At 39.7% G+C, this 13,885-nt stretch overlaps 1 pseudogene; it reads right to left on the bottom strand.

Moving 5' to 3' along the window:
• Window positions 1-5,419: 5,419 nt before the first annotated feature.
• Window positions 5,420-6,374, bottom strand: LOC115849173 (TATA-box-binding protein pseudogene; annotated as a pseudogene).
• Window positions 6,375-13,885: the final 7,511 nt, after the last annotated feature.

Genomic DNA, 13,885 nt, shown 5'->3' with positions numbered 1-13,885 from the left:
CGTTCTCCCGAGGAAGTTGTCCCTGGATCACGGTACCCTGGCAGTGGCGGGCTGCACAGGCTCCAGGGAGGGCAGGTGTGGATAGTGACCTGTGCTCGCACACAGGCTTCTTGGTGGCAGCAGCAGCAGCCTTAGCATCTCATGCCCGTCTCTGGGGTCTGCGCTGATAGCCGTGGCTCGTGCCTGTCTCTGGAGCTCCTTTAAGTGGCTCTGTTAATCTCCTCTCCTTGTGCACCAAGAAACAAATAGGCAAGAAAATGTCTCTTGCCCCTTTGGCAGCTCCAGACTTTTCCCCGGACTCCCTCCCGGCTAGCCGTGGTGCACTAACCCCCTGCAGGCTGTGTTCACGCCACCAACCCCAGTCCTCTCCCTGCGATCCAACCAAAGCAGACCTCAGCTCGCAGCACCGCACGTCCCCACAGGGGAGCAGACAAGCCTCTCGGGCTGGTGAGTGCCGGTCGGCACTGATCCTCTGTGCGGGAATCTCTCCTCTTTGCCCCCCGCCCCCCTGTGGCTGTGCTCTCCTACGCGGCTCTGAAGCTTTCCCCCTCTGCCACCTGCAATCTCCTCCCTGAAGGGGCTTCCTAGTGTTTGGAAACTTTTCCTCCTTCACAGCTCCCTGCCACTGGTGCAGGTCCCATCCCTATTCTTTTGTCTCTGTTTTTTTCTTTTTTCTTTTGCCCTACCCAGGTACGTAGGGAGTTTCTTGCCTTTTGGGAAGTCTGAGGTCTTCTGGCAGTTTTCAGTAGGTGTTCTGTAGGAGTTGTTCCACATGTAGATGTATTTCTGGTGTATTTGTGGGGAGGAAGGTGATCTCCACGTCTTACCCTTTTGCCATTTTGAAGCTCCTCCCAATAGTTTAGATTTTGAAGGGCATACAGTGTTTGTCTGAATTATTCAACTCTACTGTTGTAGCATGAAAATAGCCATAGGTAATATATGAAAGAATAAGCCTGACTTTGTTCTAGTAACGTTTTATTTACAAAAACTGCCAGTGGGTTGGGCTGGAGTTGGCCTACAGGCCATAATTTCCCGACCTCTGGTCTAAGTGCCCCAGTTAAAAGGCAGATTGTCAGATTTCATTGATAAAAAACACTTAAGAGGGCTTCCCTGGTGGCGCAGTGGTTGAGAGTCCGCGTGCCGATGCCGGGGACACGGGTTCATGCCCCGGTCCGGGAAGATCCCGCATGCCGCGGAGCGGCTAGGCCCGTGAGCCGTGGCCGCTGAACCTGCGTGTCTGGAGCCTGTGCTCCACAACGGGAGAGGCTGCAACAGTGAGAGGCCTGCATACAGGAAAAAAAAAAAAAACACTTAAGAAACTAGGAGTAGGAGGGAAATTCCTCAACTTGATAAAGGACATCTGTGAAAGCCCCACAGCCAGCATCATACTTAATGGTAAAAGACTGGAAGCGTTCCATCTAAGATCAGGAACAAGACAAGGGTGTCCATTCTCCTCACTTCTACTTAACATTGTCTTTGAGGCTCTAACCAGGACAAATAGGCCGGAAAATGAAATAAAATGTGTCCAGATTGGAAAGGAAGAAGTAAAATTATCGCTATTCACAGCTGACATGATCTTGAATATAGATCAAGATCATGATCTATATTCAAGGAATCCATTAAAACATTAAAACATTAATCCATTAAAACATTAAAACATTAAATCCATTAAAACACTACTAGAACTAATAAACAAGTTCAGCAAGATTGAAGAATATAAAATCAATATATAAAAATCAGTTGTATTTCTATACATTAGCAACAAATAATCCAAACAGGAAATTACAACTGCATCAAAAAGAATAAATACTTGGAAATAAATTTAACAAAAGTTCAAGACATATACATAGAAAACAACAAAACATCATTAAAATAAAGATCTAAATAAATGGAATGACACCCCATGTTCATGGATTAGGAGATAATGTTAAGATGGCAATACCCCCCAAATTGATCTACAGAACCAACACAATCCCTATCAAAATCATAGCTGCCTATTTTTAAAAACAGAAATTGACAAGCTGACACTAAAATTGTTATGGGAATGCAAGGGACCCAGAATAGTTAAAACACTCCTGAAAAAGGAAAACAGAGTTGGAGACTCCCACTTTCTAATTTCAAAACTCACTATAAAACCACAGTAATCAAGACACTGTGGCATTGACATAATAACAGTGGCATCAACAGGCAGTTTGGTGTGAGTTTGAAGTCCGAGGTCATGGATTTAAAATTGAACTAGTTGACTCAGTTGTGAGATTTTTTCTCCAGCAAACTTTTCTTGCTTGAAGGCAGGCACAGAGAAGGTGAATGACAGGTTTCAGCTAGCATTTTGATGATGGGAGAGAGGGACAAGTGCAATAAATGCATATGCAAGAGAGGTTGTAATTTTTGACCATGAAATCTAAAGGAAACAAGTGAAACCAGGTGATACATAGGTAGGAAAGATTTATTTTTTCTTCTAATTTTCAGGTAGAAGGGTGTTTTTTCCATAAAATTAAAATAAAATATAACATATAAACAAAAAAGTGCAAAAAGTATTTTGTGTACAGACTGATGAATTTTCACAAAGTAAACATACTGTGTAACCAGCCCCCAGATCAAAAACCAGAATGTGGCCTGGCCTAACTCTGCCTGATGATGCCACTATGTTTCTCTGGGAGGCTGCACTTTGTGTCTTCACATGGACACTATTTCAAACCTTTTTCTCTCTCATCAAGCCTCCCATATCTCCTCCTTTACTTTCACTCCCATCTGTTGGCCTTGATTTTTATTTTATTGAGAAAATAGAAACCATTACAGAAAACTCTCACTTCTTTCCACCAACAAGTCTACAATCCTATCTGTACTTTCACCCATGTTTTCCTCTTACTTTCTCTTACAACTGAGTAAGCATTCATCCTCTTACCAAAGGCCAATATCTCACATACGCTTTGAAGGTTATCCCTCTTACCTCCTAAGAAACTTGCTCTTTGACTTAGTTATTCCCTCTCTCTTTTGTATCAATTTCTCTGTTTCCATGCAATCATTTCTATCAGCATAAACCTCTTATACTAGTCCCATTCTTTTAAAGAAAAAAGTTTTGAATCTAGGTCATCCTTCAGCCACTGTTCTGCTTCTCTGATTCCCTTTACAACAAAACTTCCCAACCCAGTTGTCTGTAGTTGATGTCTCCACGTCCTCACCTCTTCATCTCTCCTCAGCCCACAGTTTTCCAGCTTCCATCTCCATCATAGTTCTTGAGATACTGTTCTTCCCAAGGTCAATAATTACCTCAGTATTGCCAAGTTCAGCAGTCACTGCTTTGTTTTCATTTTACTTGACTCCTCAACAGCACTCCTTTCTTCTTGAAATATTCTCCTCATTGTTTCTGTATTAGTCAGCTCAAGCTGCCATAACAAATACCATACACTGGGTGGCTTAAACAACAGAAATTTATTTCTCACAGTTCTGGAGGCTAGGATGTTCAAGATCAAGGTCCAACATGGTTTGAGTTTTGGTGAGGACTCTCTTCCTGGCTTGCTGATGGCCACCTTCTCACTGTGTCTTCATGTGGAGATATATATGTACATATGCAGAGAGAGAGAGAGAGAGAGAGAACGATCTCTGGTATCTCTCCCTCTTCTTATAAGGACACCAATCCTATTAGATTAGGGCCCTACCCTTTTGACCTCATTTAACCTTAACTTACTTACTCAAGACCCTGTCTCCAAATACAATCATGTAAGGGGTTAGGGTTTCAACATATGAATTTTGGAGGAACACAATTCAGTCCATAGTAGCTTCTGTAACACTAGTCTTTCCTGTTTTTTGTTCCTGCCTCGGCTTACTGCTCTACCTCTGGTTCCTTTGTTGGCTTCTCATCCTATAACTGACTCTAAATGTTGGCATTCTTCCATTCTCTTTATGGACCCTCTTCTCTTGCTACATTCTCTCCCTAGCAATGTTCATCAATTCTCATGGATTCAATTACCATCCGATGTTGATGATTTTCAAATTTGTATTTCCAGGTTTTCATATCAGCTGTCCATTTGAAATTTCCACTTTGATATCTCGTAGTAATATCAAACAACATGTTGAAAAGTGAAACTATTGTTTTTTTTCTACCAAACTTGCTTCCCATCCACAATCTTCCCCATTCCAGTTAATAGCATCAGCATCCATCCACAATTTTTCTAGCCAGAAACTTATGAATTCCTTGATTCCTTGCTCTGAAACCTTGATTTGCTTTCCTCTTGCCTTATTCTTCCCTGAAACAGATACACCAGTCAATCATGCCAATTGTAGTGCCAACATATATCTGGAATCCACCTCTGACTTCTACTGACACTATCTTAGTCAAGCCACACATGAGTCACTACAACAGAATCCCAACTGGTCTCTCTGGTTCCTTTCTTGCCTCATCTAATTCATTCTCCACTTAGCAAAGTGATTTTTAAAACTGTTAAATAAATCATGTTACTTATTACATAGATCTATTCGATAACTTTCTATTACACTTTGGATAAAATTCAGAGTCAGGTGTCATGACCTGTTAAGGCCCTGCATGATTGCACCTCTTTATAATTCGACACCCTCATCTTCTGCCATTCTCCACGTCATGTACTCTTCTTCATGCACACTGGTCTTTTTCTCACTTTCTTAAACAAGGCAGTCCCTTTCCTATTTCAAGGTCATTATGTATGCTGTTCTTTCCATTTATAGTGCTCCCCACTGACTTTTCTCAAGGCAAACTCCCTAGATCTCAGCATGAGGATCTCTTCCTCAGGAGATTTTTTCTCACCTTGTTTTTTTTTTTTAATTTTATAAACAGCATTTAGTGTACAGAGTACTCTGAAGGAAGAAAAATATGTACAGCCATTTGTTTTCATTAATACATTTCTATTCTGTCCTGCAATACTGAAAAGGTGGAATGTGGCACAAAAATAACCCCTAGGAGTTACAAATTAGAAAACAACACTTTTAAAAAAGATTTTTACTTTTCTGTAGAAATATAAAAACTGTGGTTTATAGGGAAGAAATTAAACAAAATAAAGTCCAATCAATTGTTGAGGTGGCTTTAACACTTAAAGTTTTGTCCCTTAAACCCACTTGTCAACAGCAGTAAGTGTTTAAAATCTAAATATAAATAAATGGGCAGCTCTGACCGAATAGCAGCCCAGTTCGAGCAACTTACAGTAACACTTCAGTGTTCTCTGTGCAGAAATAATACCCCTTCCTGGCATTCTTATGGGGTACACATGCAGGAGAGCTTCACTTCACGCTGCAACCTACAACCGAACATCCATCCTCTCATCACATGGGGCCATCCACAACACCACTAAATGTACCAAAACTGATTTGTTAAAAAAAAAAAGCAGAAACTAACACATTATTGTAAAGCAATTATACTCCAATAAATATGTTTTAAAAAATTAAAAAACAAGTGGATGGGGGAGACAGGAATAGATGACAGCCATTACGTTGTCTTCCTGAAACCCTTTAGAATAGGGTAGATGTTCTCAAAGGCTTCATAAATTTCTGCTCTGACTTTAGCACCTGTTAATATAACTTGTCCAGAAACAAAAATAAGGAGAACAATTCTCGGTTTGATCATTCTGTAGATTAAACCAGGAAATAACTCTGACTCATAACTACTGAACTGTTGGTGGGTAAGCACAAAATCTTCTAACCTTATAGGGAATTTCACATCACTGCTCCCCACCATGTCCTGAATCTTGAAGTCCAAGAACTTAGCTAGAACACCCAACTTCTGTACAACCCTGGCATATTTTCTTGCTGCTAGTCTGGGCTGTTCTTCACTCTTGGCTCCTGTGCACGCCATCTTCCCAGAACTGAATATCAGTGCAGTGGCCTGGGGCTCTCTTATTCTCATAATTACAGCAGCAAACCGTTTGGGATTATATTCAGCATTCCCTGCATGAAGTACAGTGGTCTTTAGGTCAAGTTTACAACCAAGATTCACTGTGGATACAATATTTTGCAGCTGCGGCACAATCCCAGAGCTCTCTGAGGCTGGCGTGGCAGGGGTAGGTAATGGGGTCATGGGGGAGGGATACAGGGGAGTGGTGCCCGGCAAGGGTGCGGTCGTTAAGAGTTTGTGAGTGGAAAAGCTGTGGTGTCTGGCCCGAGGCTCCCTGGGTTGCCTGCTGGGACGTCGACTGCTGAATGGCTGCCACTGCCGCCTGCTGCTGCTGCTGCTGCTGTCTTCGCTGCTCTTCCAATAAAGACAGACTATTGGTGTTCTGAATAGGCTGTGGAGTCAGTCCTGTGCCATAAGGCATCATTAGACTAAAGATAGGGATTCTAGGAGTCATGGTACCCTGAGGGAAGGCCAGGCCCTGGGCATAAGGTGGGAGGTTGTTGTTCTGATCCATGAGGTTCATTTACTTCTTGGCAAATCAAAACCCTTTGGACTGTAAATCGCCTCAGCATTTAGTCTTTTCCTAGAGCATCCCCAGCACACTCTTCTTAGCGACTTCCTTAACTCTCTGGGTTATCTTCATGCACACCAAGAAACAGTGTTGCTTATTCTCAGAAAAGAGAGTTGTTTGTAGAATCTCCTCATTTTTTGGTCAAATCTGATATTTTTTTGATATAATCACTGGAGTCACTGCAGAGATAACTCTCACCTTCTTATCAGGAATAATTTCCTCCATCCTTGCCTCCTATAACTCTATCTCAACTCCTTGATTGTTTCTTTTGTTAACATTTACAATTTACAATACTTCTATTCATGTATTTTGCTTTGTTTAATGTCAGTATCCTCCACTAGACTGCAAGTTCCATTTTTGTTTGTCTTGTTCACTGCTGATTTCTCAGGTCCTAGCCTGGAATAAAATGAACTCTACATAGATAATACTTGTTGAACCAAAAAATTTAAAGTAACAGGCATGAGGGCTTCCTTTCATAGATTTTGGCAGTCTAGCCTAATGGACAAAGGAACCTCTGATATCAAATTCAGCCTTCCAAGCAATGAGTAGTCCTTCCCAGACCCACTTCACCTCTAAGGAGATTCAACATGGCTCTGTTTAGCCAAGGTCCTTTAAGGTCTGTGGAAGAAGGTTCTGAGCCTGGAGTCTATGAATAGGATTGGTGGTTTATGAAACCTCAGAAATTGTATATAGTAATTTGTGAATATGTTAATCTGTGTATTTTTCTAGGGAAAAATTCTACAACTTTGATCAGATTCTTAAAGGAGTTCATGACCCAGAGAAGGTTAAGAATCACTCACCGAAGGGTCTTTTCCTGGGATAACTGCCAGCCAGAAGTCCTGAACTGCTCTAATTAAAATGTAATTGGAGAATGTAGCTGAAACCATTATTTCCTTTGAGCTTTTCCTGGAGCTATGATCAGATCTGCTTGAGCCTTCCCTGGATTTGGGGTACATTTTTGGCATTATATAATGTGCCTTAAATCTTATCTAGTCATGCTCTGCCCCCTGTGACCCACATTGACCTGGTTGCTGTTTCCTGCCTAATCTTAGATTCTGACCAGACCTGCGCCAGTGTCACAACCATGCTGATATAACCAGCACATCCTTTTGTCTGACTCAGCTCTGTCAGGGATCTTCACTGGTCCCAGACTGATGGATCAGAATTATTATGTCATTGACCAAGACAATAAAGTAGGAGTGGAGGGAAAACTGATTCAAGAACTCAAGATCAGAAAGCAAATCTGATCATATGAGTCACATTGGGGCTTGTCTGATCATATGAGTCACTTTGGGGCCTTGTGAAATGCAGATAAAACAGATTCTATCCACCCTGACCTACTAAATCACAATCTTGAGGGGAGTGGTGGCCTGGAAATCTGTATCTTAACAAACTCCCACTGTGAGGTGAGTGTTATGATCAGGTAATTTTGGGAAACTTTATGTCTAAATTGCAATTCATCGGTTCATCTTGACACTTGACTTTCACAATCACAATTTATGACATTTTAATGATTGGAAATGTTCATATTTCACGAAATTAATTAGGTAGAGAATTTTGAACAGTGTATGAAGGCAAAGTTGTGGATTTAGTCTTAATCATTCAATTTACTCTAATTTATGTTCAAGCTGAAATATTACATCTTCTCAGTCTGTGTCAAATTGTTCTGTAGCTGATTTTCATCAGGGTTCTTTTTAGTATGACATTGGTTTCCCCCAAATCTGAGGACCTTTAGGTTGTGGTTTACCCAGTTTATGCTCAGGAACTTCTTCATGAAGAATTTAAACATTCCTTTATTTAGCTTGTCTTTCACCACTATTAAGTCATCTTTGTATAAAGATCACTTTTATAAAAATTGAGCCTCATAACTCGTACTTTCCAAATGAGGAAATGGACACTCAGAGAAGCTATTTGATTCACCCAAGATCACAGAGCTGTTTAGTAGCAGGGTCAAAGCGTAAAGCTGTTCAACTGTTCTGTGTTGATTGAGCACTTACTTTATCCAGGTCAATGAACTCACTGATGGGGATACAAAGATACAAAAGACTTGGTCCCTGCCCTCAAGGAAGCCCAGGTCTTCAGATTCCAAAATGAGTCAGGTATCCTGAAGATGCTGGTACACTGCTAATATCATTTGAACTTCATTAGAGAAAATTGTTTTTAATCTTGACTCATATTTATAAAAACAATTTTTGGGACTGTGGCAGGAGAAAGAGAGGTTATGCACTATTATCCTAAACACATGTTGTGTTTTTGGTCTGTACAGCACTTACATTTTCTTAAATTATCAGTTAAAATTGGGAGAGTTCACATTTAATATCTAGATTTCTGGATTCTCTTTAAAAAAAACCCCCAAATCTGGCCTTACTGGACCAATGTTCCCTTGTGGCAGTAATTCTCTGGAGGTGAGGGACTGCTGCCAAATTTTTATGGGCTGGTGCTAGCAGTTCATATAGTTCCTAACCAGTACGTTGCACACACTCCTATTGCCTACCCAACCCCTAGAGCATTTAAGTTTGCTAACCCTGTCCACTAACTTCTGTGGCTACCAGTTGTTGTCTGAACTGTTCCTGACAGCAGATGGCAGAAACAAGCTGTGTAATTTCCATTTCCCCTACAAGTAGGAAAGATGTACTGTAGCAACAATCGACTTCTGAAGCTTTTCTTTTTTCCTTTAAAAACAAAACAAAACAAAACAAACAAACAAAAAACAACCTACGGTCACTAGATTTTAGCTGAGTCATATTTTGACAAAGTAAGTGGTGAGAAAGGGATTTGGTGCCAATTGTAGCAACAATTGACTTCAGAGGCTTTTCGTTTTTCTTCTTAAAAAAACCCCTAAGGTCATAAATGTAAGACCAGATACTATAAAACTCTTAGAGGAAAACATAGACAGAACACTCCTTGACATAAAATGCAGCAATATTTTTTTGATCTGTCTCCTAGAGTAATGGAAATAAAAACAAAAATAAACAAATGGGACCTAATGAAACTCAAAAGCTTTTGCACAGCAAAGGAAACCATAAACAAAATGAAAAGACAACCCACAGAATGGGAGAAAACATTTGCAAACGATGCTACCGACAAGGGAATAATCTCCAAGATTTACAGACAGCTCATGCAGCTCAGTATCAAAAAAACAAACAACCCAATCAAAAAATGGGCAGAAGACCTAAATAGACATTTCTCTAAAGAAGAGATACAGACGGCCAACAGGCACATGAAAAGATGCTCAACGTCATTAATTATTAGATAAATGCAAATCAAAACTACAATGAGATACCAACTCACACCTATCAGAATGGCTATTATCAAAAAGACAACAAATAACACATCTTGGCCAGGTTGTGGAGAAAATGGAACCCTCCTGTACTGTTGGTGGGAATGTAAATTGATACAGCCACTCCAGAAAACAGTATGGAGGTTCCTCAAAAAATTAAAAATAGAACTACCATATGATCCAGCAATTCCACTCCTGGGCATAAATCCTGAGGAAAACATGGTTCAAAAGGATACATGCATCCCAGTGTTCATTGCAGTGCTGTTTACAATAACCAAGATATGGAAGCAACCTAAATGTCCATCAACAGATGAATGGATAAAGATGATGTGGTATATATATATATATATATATATATATATATATATATATATATATATATATATATATATACACACACACACACATACATACATACACACACACAATGGAATATTATTCAGCCATAAAAATAATGAAATAGTGCCATTTCCAGCAACACGGATGGACCTGGAGATTATCATACTAAGTGAAGTAAGTTAGACAGAGAAAGACAAGTATATGATAGCGCTTATATGCAGAATCTAAAAAAAATGATACAGATGAACTTATTTACAAAACAGAAACAGACTCACAGACTTAGAGAATGAACTTATGGTTACCGGGGTGGCAGAGGGTGGGGGGAGGGATAGAATGGGAGTTTGGGGTTGACATGTACACACTGCTATATTTAAAATAGATAACCAACAAGGGCCAGCTGTGTAGTACAGGGAACTCTGCTCAATACTATGTAACAACCTAAATTGGAAAAGAATTTGAAAAAGAATAGATACATGTATACGTATAACTGAATCACTTTGCTGTACAGCTAAAACTAACACATTATTAATCAATTATACTCCAATATGAAATTAATATTTTTAAAAATGAAATTAAAGAAAAAGGGGAAAAAACCCTACGGTCATTATATTTTAGTTGAGCCATATTTTGACAAAGTAAGTGGTGAGAGAGGGATTTAGTATCAGTAGTGAGAAGTAGCCCATTGTGTGCAGCAAGAATTTAGAAGGCATGAATGGAATAGCTAGCCAGCAAAATAACCCTGAAACTGAGAGGTAGGGCAAGCTGGCTTGCAGCCACTTGTTGGGAACCTTTTCCCACACTATATACAAAAATGAGCTCAAAATAAGTCATAGACCTAAATGTAAGAGCTAAAACTTTAAAACTATTAAAAGAAAATACAAGAGTAAATCTTTTCTGACTTTGGATTAGGCAATGGTTTCTTAGACATGACACCCAAAGCGCAAGCAGCAAAAGAAAAAGTAGTTAAATGGGACTTCATCAAACATCAAAATTTAAAACTTTTGTGCTTCCAATTATATCATCAAGAAAATGGAAAGACAACATGCAAAATGGGAGAAAATTTTTGCAAATCATATGTCTCATAAGGAACTTGTATATAAAGGACTCTTACAACAGAACAATGAAAAACAAATGACCTAATTTAAAAAAAAGGTCAGAGGATATGAATAGACGTTTCTCTAAGGAAGATATACAAATAGAAAATAAGCATATAAAAAGACATTCAACCTTATTAGTCATCAGGGAAATGCAAATCAAAACCACAATGAGATACCATCTTACTCTGCACAGGATGGCTAAAAAAAACAGACAATAACAAGTGCTGACAGGGATGTGTAGAAATTAGAACCCTCAAGCATTGCTGATGGGAGTGTAAATGGTTCAGCTACTTTGGAAAACAGTTTGGGTATTCCTCAAAATGTGACCTAGCAATGCCATTCCTAGATATATAGCCAAGAGAAAAGAAAACATATGTCCACACAAAAACTTGAACACAAATATTCATAGCATTGTTATTAACAATAGTAAAAGGTGGGACAACCCAAATGCCCATTAATTGGTGAGTAGATAAACAAAATGTAGAATATCCATACATGGAATAATATTCAGTTACAAAAAGGAATGAAGTACCAAACATGTTACTATATGGATAAACCTTGAAAAATTATGCTAAATAAAAGAAGACAGACACAAAATGATTCTATTTATTTGAAATGTCAAGAATAGGTAAATATGTAGAAACAGAAAGTAAGTTAATGGTTGCCAGGGCCTACAAGGAAGGGAGATCAGGAGTGACTGCTAAAGTGTACAGGGTTTCTTTTGGGGTGATGAAAATATTTTGAACTTAGTAGTGGTGGTTTAACAACTCAAGGGATATACTGTAAACAACAGAATTATATACTTTCAAAGGTTGAATTTTATAGTATGTGAATTATGTCTCAATAAATTGTTATTGTTGAAAAGGGCACATTAGCTATTAGCCTCCTGCAGTGCTTTAGGATCAACTGTAAGAAAATCACTTTTTTAATATTTAAGGAATATGGTTTAGTGTGAGCAATTTATGGGTGATGGAATGTGGGTTAAAGCAGCTATGGCTGTGGCCCAGACCCCCTTCTCTGTCTCCTGTAGGGCAGTAAGCTAGGGGAGAGGACAACTGGCAGCAAGGAAAAATGGGAAAGTTGGAGAGAAAGAGTCCAAAGTGAGAAGCCTACCCTGGGGTTGAAACTACCTTACTCTCAATGGATGAAAAAGATGAGGTCATAGAGCTTCCATCTCTCTTGTGAGACATCAGAGATCATCCTGATAATAATGTCCTTCCAACAAAAATAGAGCATGAACAAAGTACATTTCTCAGCAAGGCCAAAGATAGGCAGGTCTTGTTGTTAGGGATTGCCTGACCAGAATTTTCTCATTTCATCCTAAATCTACTGAGTTCCACTGAGTTCACACAAACACACACACACACACACACACACACACACACAGAGCGAGAGCGAGAGCGAGAGCGAGAGCCAGAGAGAGAGAGAGAGAGAGAGAGAGAGAGAGACGGAACCCAACATTTTATGATGACCAAATTAATTATTTTGCTGGAGAAAATGATGGCATGGCTCTCAGCAGGCTCCAGCAAAGCTAAGCCTAAAACATCAAGATTCTTAGTCACCCAGACTGCAAACCCTGTTGTTTAGCTGGCCCTCTTCCCTCTCTTGGGCTCTCATCCATGTCTACTTAGTCATCACGGTCTATTGATTTATGTTTCTCATCTAATGTACCTCACATCTGTCCCTCTGTTTTCAATCCTCTTACCACTCTATCAGACCAGATGCTCATTAACTCATGCTGGAAAAACAACTGAACTAACTAATGGGGAGAAAATAAAAGTGTCTGTTTAAGAGCTAACTAACTACAAATTTCCTCTTAGGGGGAAGAGATTTGTGTTTGTTTTAGCAAATGCTTTGATGGATCTTTTCTTTTTTTTGATGGATCATTTTGATTGCTCAAAGATTACCCTTGGGGCATGGTTGGAATAAACATGGAGCTAAACATCTCTGCTTGAGAAAGTAGCAGTAAGGCCAGAGTTTGGGTATTTGTGATCTGAGGAAAACTAGGGAAAAGATTGAAAGATGAAGAAGGAGAATTGAGCAACATTGAGAAATCTCAAGCCATATTAGAATGGCTAAGGAACTTTCAATGTGAGAGATATTTAATTTTAAGTTGTTTGCTGTTGTACTGTAAATACTTGGTCCTTCAGTAAAATCTGTGAGCTCACAGCTATTGGTAGTATATGGGAAAGTGAAGAAATCAAGGAGTGAGCAAGGAGGCAACACAGTACAGAAAAGGAACCATATATCCAGGAGGCATGAGAAGAGAATGAGAACATAGTAGAAGTAGAAACTCACAGACATTGGTGACCAGAATTAACATAAGCATCAAACCTTCCCCAGAATCTCCTAAATCGTAAAGGGCACAATTGCCCCAGCAAGCCAGGAGGCTTACGGCCTTGCAGGGCCTGAATCTTTATCACACTACCCCTGATTGTTGGTTACTTACTGCTCTTCCAGTTTCCCTCTTCATCCCTCCTCACTTTCTCCATGCTTTGTGTCCAAGGAGGAAATCGACCTATATTGACATCATTAATGGGCTTCCTTATATAATGGCTTTCTGTTGGGTTCCACCATTGAGAAGCCCTGGTAGGAGATCTGAGGAGAGTGAGGTCAGGGTATTTATTCACTCAACTCATTCCCTGTAGGGTCACAGTGAGATGGCTAAGCACAGTACCTGACAGATGACCCTCTCAACATCTCTCTCTCTCATCAACTAACTTCTCACACTTCTCCCT

This window comes from Globicephala melas, chromosome X (assembly GCF_963455315.2).
Source record: "Globicephala melas chromosome X, mGloMel1.2, whole genome shotgun sequence".
In the NCBI taxonomy this organism is placed as follows: domain Eukaryota; kingdom Metazoa; phylum Chordata; class Mammalia; order Artiodactyla; family Delphinidae; genus Globicephala; species Globicephala melas.
The sequence above is the reverse complement of the archived record's forward strand: the minus strand, read 5'-3'. Positions and strand labels throughout refer to the sequence as shown.